General features: G+C 42.4%; 1 long non-coding RNA gene across 1 annotated transcript; it reads left to right on the forward strand.

Moving 5' to 3' along the window:
• The first annotated feature begins 2,126 nt into the window (after nt 1-2,126).
• LOC132244744 (uncharacterized) lies at nt 2,127-7,624 on the forward strand. Its single transcript, XR_009456491.1, has 2 exons — nt 2,127-2,846; nt 7,396-7,624. It is a non-coding gene; the product is annotated as an uncharacterized LOC132244744 (long non-coding RNA).
• Nucleotides 7,625-12,184: the final 4,560 nt, after the last annotated feature.

The raw sequence follows: 12,184 nt of genomic DNA on the forward strand, positions 1-12,184 counted from the left end.
ATGAATTATGCTTGTGCAATGAGAAAAAGGGAAAAAGCATATCATGCAGCCTGAGCATCCGCTACCCAATGAGCAAGCTAAAGAACAAGCATCAATTACCATAATTTTGAGGGAGAATAGATGTAGGAGAATAAATAAATTCAAAGAAAAAAAAGTGAAATTAGCTGAAATGCAAATATGCTCCCAGTTATCCACACCCTGCTCTACTCAAAATAGATATGCCTTTATTGAAATGATTTCCCTAATTTGGACTAATGAACTCTTACAAAATCCAGAAGTAAATGAGCTCCATATGTTTTTGCCAGCTGCAAGATGTGGGCGTAGGAACTGAGGTCCCTTGGCTTTCCACTGTGCCGGCAGGAGACCCTGGGATCTCCATGGTGCCGCCGTCCTGCTGGGAGGGGAAGGACAAAAGTGTAAGGACTATTGTGATTTTACTTCAACAACATTCAAAATTCACTAGGTCCTTTCCAAACACAGAGGAAGGATTGGTCCCTGTCCACCAAGAGTGTTCAACTGTACATTGTCATCATTATGCCCAGTGGCATCACCTACCATGGTTATAATTTTCAAAATAGTTCAGCTTCCATTGGGGAACCAAAAAATCATCAGATTTGCAAGGGAGCCTGTCCCAGTAAATGCTTAGAGCTTCTGAAAATAGGGCCATAAGTATTAGAAGGGAGCTGGTGAGTGCTTGGCACCTCTGAAAATCTTGCCCATGTTTGACAGGGTTGGACTTTGGCTGCTTGTGGAGGCCAGGCAGCTGGACATCTCTGCTTTGGTCTCTTCTGAATCCATGCCATCTTCTCCAGGAAGACGTTACCTGTCCTTAGAAACATGCACCTTGACGACTGACATAACAGGGAATGGGTGCATGAGTGAGTTAAGGTCAAGGGAGCCGGGCAGAGCTAGAAGTGTCATAGCCACCTAACTGAGACTGCTATAGGGATCTTGCAGATGAACTCAGGGGATTCACATCCATGACATGAAACTGCTTCACCCCAGATGACTTCATTTTAACCAGGCTTCCATAAGGGCTAGAACTAAAATGTGCCCATTGCTCTGCATTGAAGCTATATCACTTCACACAAGTTCCCAATGTCTGTGTTGTCTATCGGAGGGTAGGTGCTGCTGTGTCACTAGGACTAGGTAGCGACATTCAAAATACCTGAAGCAGGATCGATCTAAGTTACACGGCGCTCTGGAAGCGGTGTACTTTAGATCAGAAGTGAACAAAATACGCGTTCGCCCTTTGGTGGGGGGTGAAATCTTAGACCAGGTTCTGCCATTTTGAAACCAGTCTGTGCGCGCCAACTTTCTGTTCTGTTATGGGTATGGACCACTTTCCAATCCCTTATCCCAGTAAAAGTGTAATGTCTGTACCTGGCCCAGCTTAACAGGGTGGTTCTTGTTTTAATTAGCTTTTCATGGTGATTGCACCATGGCACCTGCAATCAGTGGCATTCTGGTAAGCACACGTGGGTGAATAAGGAGTTCAGTTTGTTGGCAGTTCAGAAAGTTAAAAAAATATGTGTTTTAAGGTCTGACTGATAATGACAGTTCTGGAAATGTTCAGCGAATCTGAAAGGAAAAGATTTTTGGGAGTCAAATGAAACACTTTGGTTCAATACCACTCCATTCCAGCCAGGGAAAACAAGTTGTAATATTTTATAGAAAATGGAAGGAAATGTTGAAACCAAACACTGTTTGAAACATTGTTGCTGTTTCGCTTTAAAAACTGTGGAAACCTAAACATCTCCCTCAGCCTTCCAGGAGTGGGGCTGTGAGCTTTGTTGCAGATTAAAACCTGACAATTTGATGAAATCATCACAGATTTTCAAAGCATTTTGGTTTCTCCAAATCTGTATTTTTTTTTCTTGTGCCAAAAAGAAGGGTTTCTGTCAACAGCATTGGCCCATTCAAGTCATAAGGAGTTGACAAAGGCGGGATAAGAGAGGGGTGAGCCGTTCCTTCAAGTGGCAGGCACAGTGGCATTGCAGAAGTTGCAATCAGTGCATGGATCAGAAACCCTTTAAGAAGGTCAGGATGTTTGTCTTTGTCCTTTCTTGCTCACATCAGGTTAGGTCAGAATGGAAAACCCCACGTAAGTGAACAAGAGGGTTGGAGTCATCTAGGTTGCTTTGGTCTTTTGCTTGGCTGTGGACTGATTCAGAAGTCACTCCTTTGGCTCTGCTTGAAAGGAGAGGGGAAAAACAGATGAGGCCTGCTGTCAGATCTGCAGCGTTGCATTCCTTCCCGGGAGGGTGAGAGGTGGAGTCAGGTGAAGTGCTTCAGTTCTTCATTGGCTGGGGCCCACAGGTAACTGGAGCCTCCTGCACAACAGTGTGAATAAAGACTGAACCTGAAGGACACCACCTTAAAATGGGCAGAACTTTTCTTCTCCATCTCTGCTACTATTTAAAAAAAAAAAATTCTTATGCATTTTTCAACACACTTTCATTGGTATCTGCTCTTCTCCTTCCTCTTTCTCTTCTGCACCCCCACCCCTCACACATCTTTTTTCTTTCCAAACCTTCTTATTTGCTTCCAGTCTATTTAGCTGGACAAGATAACTGAAAGCAAGACTACAGTCTTAATAAGAGGACTAGTCATTTTCTTCTATGTGTTTGTTTCACTTTCTCTGGAGCCCTATCGAAAAGAGGAGAAAAGAAGAAGAAAAGGAAAAGAAGAAAAGAAAAAGCAGTTTCTGATTTTTTTTAATTGACTTCTTATTTTTCTTTTCTGTCTTTCTAGTTATTACAGAGTTGTTCTTTTATTTTATTTTGGTTTAAAGTTAAGTAAAACTATTACAAGACTGGGACTGTACCTAGTTTATCAAGGGGCAGGTGAGTGAACAGTGCTACAATGTGCTTTGCTATATGTAGAATATTCTGTTATAAGTGATGTGGTTGGGAGATCTGTAAGAAAATACATTTCTTATAAAGAAATACCTAGCTTTATAAGAAAGGTATTAGGAAGGATATTCTGCTGGGAAGGAAATAGGCTGCAACAGGTTGCTTCAGTGTTGCCTACATACCAGCAGCCCTGTTTATTTAGCCATGCTGAACAGCGAGATAGTTGTCCCTTGCTGTTTGCAAGCTGATGGCAGTAGTCAGTTCTTGAAAAAGAAAAGCATCAAATAGCTTAAGCATTTCTAATGGATGTTTTAAATCCTAGATAATTAATTACTGGATTATTTCTGACAGCAATTGACATGAGCAGGTATGCAGGTGATAAAAATGTGTTCAGTATTACTTGATTGCAAGGAGAATGTAACCCAGTGAAAATCAGTGGAGTTATTTTAGATTTGAGTTATTCAGTGCAAATACCTACCAAATTAGGCCTATGACCTGAACTGACAGGTATAGATGTTTAGTTTCTTATGTCAGTGGGTAGATTTTTTTTGCCTACACTGCTTGTATTATAAGAAGCCTGTAAACCTATTTTAAGATATAGTTTCATAAAAGTGGGTTTTAAAATTTTCCTTCCATTTGTTGTCACAGATAAAATGATGTAATAGCCTACAAAAATCAAAAGTTTGTAAAAATATTAGCCCTCAAGAATACCAGAGCATCACTTTGTCATCTTTCTTTAAGGAGAAAAAGGTATAAAAACTCATATTGATTTAACCATGTTTGCAAAGTGCGTGGTCATGAAAGGGTATTTATTGCTATATGTTGTCAGTAATGAAATATTAGATGTGTAACTGGGTCTTTTCTTGACCCCATGGGGATTGCTTCTTGATTCTGCTGAGGCAGTGGGCCTTTGGCTTTCCATTTGGGTCTGTTTGTGTTATTCCCACCGGCACTAATGGAAAGGAATGCAGCCGGACCCTCTTAAAGGCTTTAAAAGCTTGGGGTCTTCTTGAGCTCTGCAAATGACTTTCAGCTATCTCTTTAAAATCATTGCTCTTCGGTGATAACTCAAGTGACCATCCTGGGTTGGCTAAACCCAGTCGCCCGAATCTAAGCCAGTCAGGCATTCATGCATCTCATGAAATTAGATGCAGAGGAGTTTTCCTTTAAAACAGCAGCTCTCTCCAGATTGAAAGGCTTCATATCAGTGACTGCACTGGTACAGGCATATTCAGAGGATCGCTACAGGGTGCTGCCGTGAAAGCAGCTGAGCAGCGGGAAGGGACTGGCGGCAGGAGGCAGATTCCCCTCCCCTTAAGCAAGTAAGGGGCTGAGTATCAGGCAAGACACTGTCTCCAAAGGGCCTCATTTCCAGACATATGGACCCTCTGCGGCCTCCACGACACCCAGGAGGAGGGACAGGCACTTGGCCCTCCTGAAAACCTGCTCAGAGAGAGAGCCTACCGTTATATGCTTAATTTTAAGCACATGCTTGGGTTCCATAGGCATCAATGAGAATTAAGCCCATGATTAATACTTTCTGGGATCAGGCCCTAGGTCACTGACATTTTGGAGAGCGTGTGCCATCGCCTCAGTAGCAGTGAACTTTTCATTGGCTTCCTGCCTATTGCTCTCAGCTGTAGCCCACTGAAGACAGTAGAAAGTCAATGGGCTTTGTCTCAAACCCAGCATCTTTCTTTCTATCCCTCCCTAGACGAGCAAATATAGTAACTTTCACTCACTTTAAAGTTCATCTGAGGTGTCCAGTACAATTTCATTTGACCTTTAGTTAAAGGCCCATCAATTGTAAGGAGGCAAAGGACCTTTGCTGTTCCCTTGGGTGGAAGTGTGAGACAGGCTTTATTCTGAAGCTTAAATCTCAAGACTTCTCTTTGGGGACCAGCCAAAACCCAGAGGTGTCTCTTTAATTAAAGGTTGCAAAAAAATGATATTGGTAACCTTTAATATACTTTAAATGGGTTATTTAAGGTAGGGAATTAGTTAGCTCTTGCAGGTGGGTCCCTAGAGCAGAGATATCAAGTTTTTAATACTGTTTTTTTTAAATGGAAGTTTCTATTGATAAAGTGCCCTTGCTTTTACAATTTGAGCTGTTCCTGGGGGAAGCCAAACAGATTTTGGGCCAGGACAGTCCTTTCTCTAAGCATGCTGCTGCATCCATCGCTGCAAAGAGTTAATGTGCGGGAAGCTGTCGGTAGGTGTTTACTGCACCCGCGCCTGTTGGAACTTGCCTGATAAAAAGGCATTTCAAAGAAGACAGGATTGCAGGAGGAATTTCAGCTGAAGGGTTCCTGCTTTATCCACCCTTCTCAAGAACTTGCCCCAAAGCTCTTAACATGTCTCAACAGAGCTCAGGGAGAGGCCTCAACACAGCAGCAGAAAGCAGGTTTGTATTTAAAAGGGAAGTTAAAAAGAACCCCCCCACCCCAGCCCTACCTCAGCAGCTATGTGATTTAATAACCCACATTTTAGCAAATCACTGCCAGATCCTACCCCTCAACCCCCCCCCCATTTAAATGTCCAAGCCTATTCATGCTGGATCCCCTGCTCTACCAAAGCTATGGGCTGAGATTTTTCAGAGAGACATTGGAAAAGGTTTGTGTTTCATGAACACTGGATGCTGACCTCCAGGCAGCTTGGAAAATCTCAGCCACATTCCTGTGATCGTCTGCACAGGACACAGCTCGGTTTTCTACTAATGAGATTGGAATAAGGCCCCAATTTCTGCCTCCCTAAGTGAACCCTACCCAGCCGTTTATTATGTGTGAACTTCTCTTTCCCATCTGCTAGCTGGAAGTGGCACCACTTGCCCAACCTTGCCAGGATGGTGTCAGCTTTACAACACTTAAAAAAAAAATCATGTCTTACATTGAGTTCCTTCAATGAAAGGCATTATGCAAGTGTAACCTATAGACATCATATTAAAGCTTCCAATATTATCTCTGCAAGGGGTGGCAAAAAAGGGCTGTCCTGTTGGGAGGGGAAGGACAAAAGAGTCAGGACTATTGTGATTTTACTGCAACAACACCCAGAGTTCGCTAGGTGCTTTCTAAGCACAGAGGAAGGATTGGTCCCTCCAAAGGAGGGCCAACCTCCGAAGGAGAGCAAACGATTTCGCCCGTGGTCCTCTTTTGAAAGCGTCTTTCATTCCATCACTATATTTCTTTTACCTGAGACCTCCTGATATTTTTAACATGCTTTTCTTGTATTTTGAGAACTGCAAACTCTTGTGGGCAGGATCCACGTGGGCTTGCAGAGCTCCTAGCCCAGTGGGAACCTGCATTCTGACTGGAGGCTTGGAGCACCACCATAATGCGAATAATCAATTTTACTGTTGTATTAATGTGTCTGCAAAACCAATGTTATAAGGTAAAAAGAGCCTTTGAATAAGAGATGCTTTTATTTCTGTGTGATCAACTTGTTCTTGACAACAAACCTGCAGCAATCAGACTCCAGTGCCCATATTCAGGATTAATCTGTTTATAGCTAAGAGATATTTTTTTTCCCCCTACCAAGTGTGAAAGGAAGAGTTTGGGCTTAACTAGTTACAGGCTTCTTTCCTGCTGATAGAGATCATGAAGGAAGATGAACACGCAGAAGAAAACCGTATATGCACTTGTTCCTCAGCAAACATAAATTCATAGATTTTTAAACTGGGAAAGACCCTCTTGGCCATTTAGCTTGACCACAATCAAAGCACAGGCCATCAAACCTTGTTAGGGATTCCTGCACCTGGAGCTCTGGTTGAGCTAGTGAAGATGCCTGAAAAAAAGCATGCTGATCTAAGGATTTTCCAGTGATGGAGAAACCCTCACAGGCATTGGTAAGTAGAAGTTGTACCCAGTGGTCAGCTTGTTACAGGCTACAGATAAAAACAGAGAGTTTTGGACGTGCAAATCTCTAGCAAAGAGAATTTACAGCAAAAAAAAAGCCTACCTAGGACCTCATTGCAAAATATCATGTCTCCTGCCACGGTCATGCATGTCACATGAACATCCCACTGTACCTGCTATGTTGTTTTTTTCTTTTTTATTGGGACATGTTCATATGTTCTATGTTCACTCGATTTTTCTGAGTTAAGAATGATCCATGGATTCTGTTGTCCTTCATTCCACCGGAGTCTGTCTCATACCTAATCAGATTTCAGTGGAGTGAAGCACAAGAGACATGGAGTTGAATCAGCAACGAGAGGAACTACTGCACGACGACTCAAATGAAGGAAGCGCTCCCCATGGAAAACTGGATAAGCAAAGCATCCAGATACCAAGCATGCTAGGAAACTAGCAATGAGAGGAGCAATCCACCCAGCATGTTAATGGCCTGTATAATCTTTGAAAGTCTCCAGAAAAAACAAAACGAAAACAAAACTATTTTGGAAGTATACTTACAGTCTGAATAATATGTAAAGATTAAAAAGTCCACAAAAGACCACAGTCTGCTTTCTTGAAAGCTTAAATGTCTCATTAGCAGGAAATTAAACTCTAATATAGCTAAATTAGATGTGTAACCCTGTCTCTTTCAGCGATTTTTCCCTCCAGGATGGCACATCCACTAGCAAAACTGGAATGTAACTTTTTTTTTTTTGGTGTGCATACAAAGCTGTGCATTTGCAGAAAGAACCTTCCCTTTGCAATCTACAAGCAACACCTGCTTCCATCTGATTTCCTGGCAGCGATGCCTTCAGAACCTGGCAAAAACTCCATTAAAATTTTAGGCCCATTTATTTTGTAATAAAATGAATGTAAATAAGATTTAAGTTGAGGGAGGTTTCAGATTTTTCAGGCTGCTTGCGAGATAGATCTTTTAAGATGTCAGTGTAAATTCCACAAAGGTTAATGCAGTTAAACATATTTGACACATAAAAATGTCACATCTACCACTAATCATTCACCAGTTGTAATTGCCTTTTCACGGCCCTCATCTCCCTGAGACGGATGCTCAAAAAACGAGGCTTAGCAAATTTAAAACACAAACAAATAATGTCCCTCCACCATTGGGACATATTATTTGCTTTGATAGATTTAGTGCCGGATTGCAAGGATTTATGGTCCTGTATTATTTCTCTGTTCCTTGCCTAATCTTTCTTTTATTTGACTGATTTTAAAAGCGTTAAAAAAAAAAAAAATGCTTGCTGATAGCATTCCTCACAAATCCAAATCACTGCAAGGCATGTGTTGATGTGTTGTTCAGCAACCTAACACCCATTGCTGATGGAACATGATATTGGGTTCTCAGAGTGAAAGCAACTTTGACACTCCTGGTTTTTTGTCACTTTTCCAAAGGTTGGCTCCTAAGCAGAATTTGTACATAGTCCTGGACATCTCACAGGCCCTATATCCCTTCCTCTCCCCATCAAAACTAATTATTGTTAAAGCCACAATCCCAGCTCAGAATTATGTGACCCCAATTCCGGGAACGGAACTGTATTTTCAAACCAGAATTTTTCCTAGTAATGTGTTGGCCTTCTACATTGCAACCGTCAATATATTTAATGAATCTTTTCTTTAAAAAAAGTAACAGATCAAAATATGCCGTGCATTTAAAGGTACTTAAGCGGTGCTCAGAACCAACATCATCTTTCTGAGGTACTGCTATGCCCCACCACCATCACCACCATAGCTGAGCACCTCCAGATGTAAGGCTTTTCTTCCAACTATTTAGTTGGTCTAATAAAAGATATCACATCTCCCCAAACTCGCTTGCCTATGCCCTTAGACCAACACAGCTACAACCAACAACCCTCCAAATCTTTAATGCACTTTAAGACTTGACTTTGGCCCTGTGGAGGAAATTACATAGGATTTGTGCCTGCGGAGGGGCACAGCTATAGGGCAGCATATTGTCTCCATCACCAGCTACCAGAAAAAGGTTTCTAAGACTCAGTGAAACCTGGGGAAGTCCTGGCAGCATAGTTACTTTGGAGCCAGCAGCAGCTGGGAGGCACAGACAATGACAGGGGAATTTACAGCCACCTGCGAGCAAGGGACCCCAGCCCAGGTACACAGCTTTCCTACCTCTTCAACTCACCTGGACTCAGCCAGGTGTGGGAGGCACAAAGTAGGACCTGTATCCAGCCTACTCCTCCCCTGAAGTAATGATTCAGGAAAACTCAATGCCCCAAGCCCACCCCTAGCCCTTTCCCAATATTAGAGCCAGATATCTGTGACCAAATATGACCCTGATCCAGGAAAGCTATGAGCAATACAAATCCTGCACTCTAGCAATACTGCTAGCATAGCATTCTGACTTATGACATCTGATATGACTGCCGGTTTACCCTCTACAAAAAAGTCCTATCAAGTTTAATAAGAATGAGCCAATGAGTTTTCCAGCTTCTACCAAAATCAACCCCCCCTACACAATATTAGGGAATAGAATCCTTTTTAAAGTTATTAAGTATAATTCAAGGGTGGGTACATAATTTAAATCTCTATCTAATAAAGCATGTTTCATCACGAGCTCTCAAGGAAGGCCAATACCATCTCCTTTCAAGAAATGAGGACCCCTGGGTACTGAGAGGTGAAGCAGCTCGCCCAAAGGCAACCAGCCAAGCCAGCTAGAAACAGAATTCTGGCCTGCTCAGTCCTAATCTAATGTGGTATACACAGCCCCATCCTGGTTCCCCAGTGCATAAAGAAACCCTATAAATAATGTGTCCTTTTTTTATTACACTAAAGGATTTTTTTTGAAAGGCTGTTACACATCTCCCTTCAAAAACACATAGTTTTAGACTTGTCAACAAAATACAAATGTTGTAAAGCACTGCTGTGGTTTACTTTAATCCACTGGCCCTCTCTGCACAGGTAACTTTTCATCATTTCCAAAAAGAAAGTATTCTACAACTGCGTCATTCAGGCAGCATTTTTCTTCAGGGCATCTCAGCAAAGCTGAGATCTTAATGAGCCTCCTTGAAGCAGTGTTTTGGTGATGAGTACTGATGGAGGTAACAATACAAAGAGGCAACACTTTTTTTTTTCCATTAGCTTTGTACAAAGACAAAATGGCAAAACATAAAGGGTAAATATTAAAGACCAAACATTAGCAGATGAAAGACTTGCAGCTTCCATCACCTTATACATATGGAGTAGCTAGACCTACGACACTGCTATGTAGGTAGCAACATGGTTCAGTGGTCAAAGCTAGCATCTAGGAATCAGGACTCCTTGGTTCTAGGCTTATTTCTGCCAGAGACCTGCTTCTGTGTAACCTCTGGCCAGTCACTTCACCCTAACCCACTGTATAAAATGGGGATAAGAATATTTACCTTCTTTTGTGAAGCACATCTGAGATCTGTGGCGGAAAAGCACCGGGTGAGTGGTAAGTAGCAGCATCGCACCAGCGCAAACTACACCACTCTCCATATCAATTCATTCTGCCCTGCACATGCGGGTGGGAATGTTGGCAAACAGCTTAGCATACATAAAAGGCACAAATTGAATGAGACAACAAGCATAAACCACCAGAGACGTGGATCCCTGTGGATGACTTTTGTCAATATACCCATGTAGCTAGTAAAGCTCCTTTAAAATAGATGAAAGGTGCTATGTAAATGCAAGATTATTATCAAACAACACACGGCTTGTGGCTTGCATTGATGCGGCTCTAGAGACAAGGGGAAAAGAACCCCAAACTTCTTCAAAGTAACATGCGCTTGTCTAGGATTTCATATGTACAGGCCTTTGCTGGCAGCTTGGTAACTGATGATTCAAACCAAAAGGCAAAGCTTGCAGCAAGCACTCGGATGCAGAACAGCAGCATATACGTGAGAATCAGCATCTTTTCTCCTGTGTCTGGTATCCCAGTGTGTTGGGAAGAAGTAACGTTCCCCTTTATGGGCCTGGCTTCCCCCGTTCTTTTGCAGTCTCACACTGACATCAGTGTGATGTGACTGCGTGACAATGAAAGGTTGCGTTACTGCTATTGTTCCAGCATCAGTGTTTGCTGCTGCTGCTTAGACGCGTGTGTCAAAATGACTTCCTACTGAATGGAGTCAGACAGATGTGAGTCTGTCAGTCAAAGCAGCCAGCACCGACTGCAGCTCAGCCCTGGTGTGTGTTGCCTGTGTTAATGTTGGTGCTGTTACTTTAGGCAAACCGCTAGAGGGCCTGTTTAAACCCCAAATGCATCTGCCCAAAGAACTAAAGACCTTTTTATTGCAAAAAATCTAGTTGGTTTAAAAATAGATATCACCTCTACCACGAGTTCTGATTCAATGCGAAGAAACACATATCCTCCCACCCCTACCCCTACCCCTGCCTTTCCAAAGGCATTTGTGCTTTTAGGTTTACCAGCAATGTCATAGGGATTTTAGTTTTTCACATGTAGAGCAGTCCTTAGAATTGAGCACCAGGACTCGCTGCTGCCTGGAAGGTCCAGCCGTGAAGCGTCCACAGCTGGGAAAGGTGATGGGCAAGGAGGGCAGAGGATGGAGACGCCTCACTCTGCAAGCTTGTCGTTCTTAGGCATGGTTAATTGCAATATTGATTAATGATTACTGACCTCTTCTGAGCTAATTTCACAGTTATTAGATAGGCAAAAGAAAGCAAAGAAGGTTGGAAAAAATAGCACCCTTCTTAATAGGCTACATTGGAGCAGAATCAGGAACTAGAAGTGGCCTCCTTACGCTACTCCCTGTAACTCAGACAGAGCTGCTCTTTCAGTGTAAGTCTTCACAGCCTGTAAATCTAACAGTCCTCCAGAGAGGGTTCAGTCTATAGGATGAATAGTTATTTTGATGCTGGGGATGTTAAACAGCAAGACTGCCCTGGGTGATCTTTCCTATCGATGGACTTCCATCATCAAGTAGCATACATAATGGTTTGGCAACAAAAGGAACTGCTGCACACTGGATCCAAGGAAGGAACATGCCCTGTGGAAACTTGCCCAACATGACAAAAATTGCTGGACTTTGCACTGAAGTCATGGGTGGGGCTATGCCACTTTACACAGGTGAGGACTATCCTACATTATATATGGCTGTAGTAAACCTGTAGACAAGATAACTCTCAGGTCACAGTAATAGAACAGCAATGATAACGATACAGAATTAGAAAGAATGCCTCCATATACATATCCCTAAAGTTAAGCACAAGGTCCTCTTACCACAAATCTTCCTGCAGCATCTAAGTTCCCTCCTTTAACCAGTTTCATTCAAGTGTATAACCTCGCATGCCTTTCTTTTTCTCAGGCTAACCCAATAGCCCTTTCTTTGATTTAGCATCAAATGCAGTGTCACATTGTGTCTGGTGTTAACTTTGCACAGAGCTCCAAAACAAGAGAAAGGCTGAGATGAAAGGTCTTTTAGAAATGTA

This window comes from Alligator mississippiensis, chromosome 14 (genome assembly GCF_030867095.1).
Source record: "Alligator mississippiensis isolate rAllMis1 chromosome 14, rAllMis1, whole genome shotgun sequence".
Lineage (NCBI taxonomy): Eukaryota > Metazoa > Chordata > Crocodylia > Alligatoridae > Alligator > Alligator mississippiensis.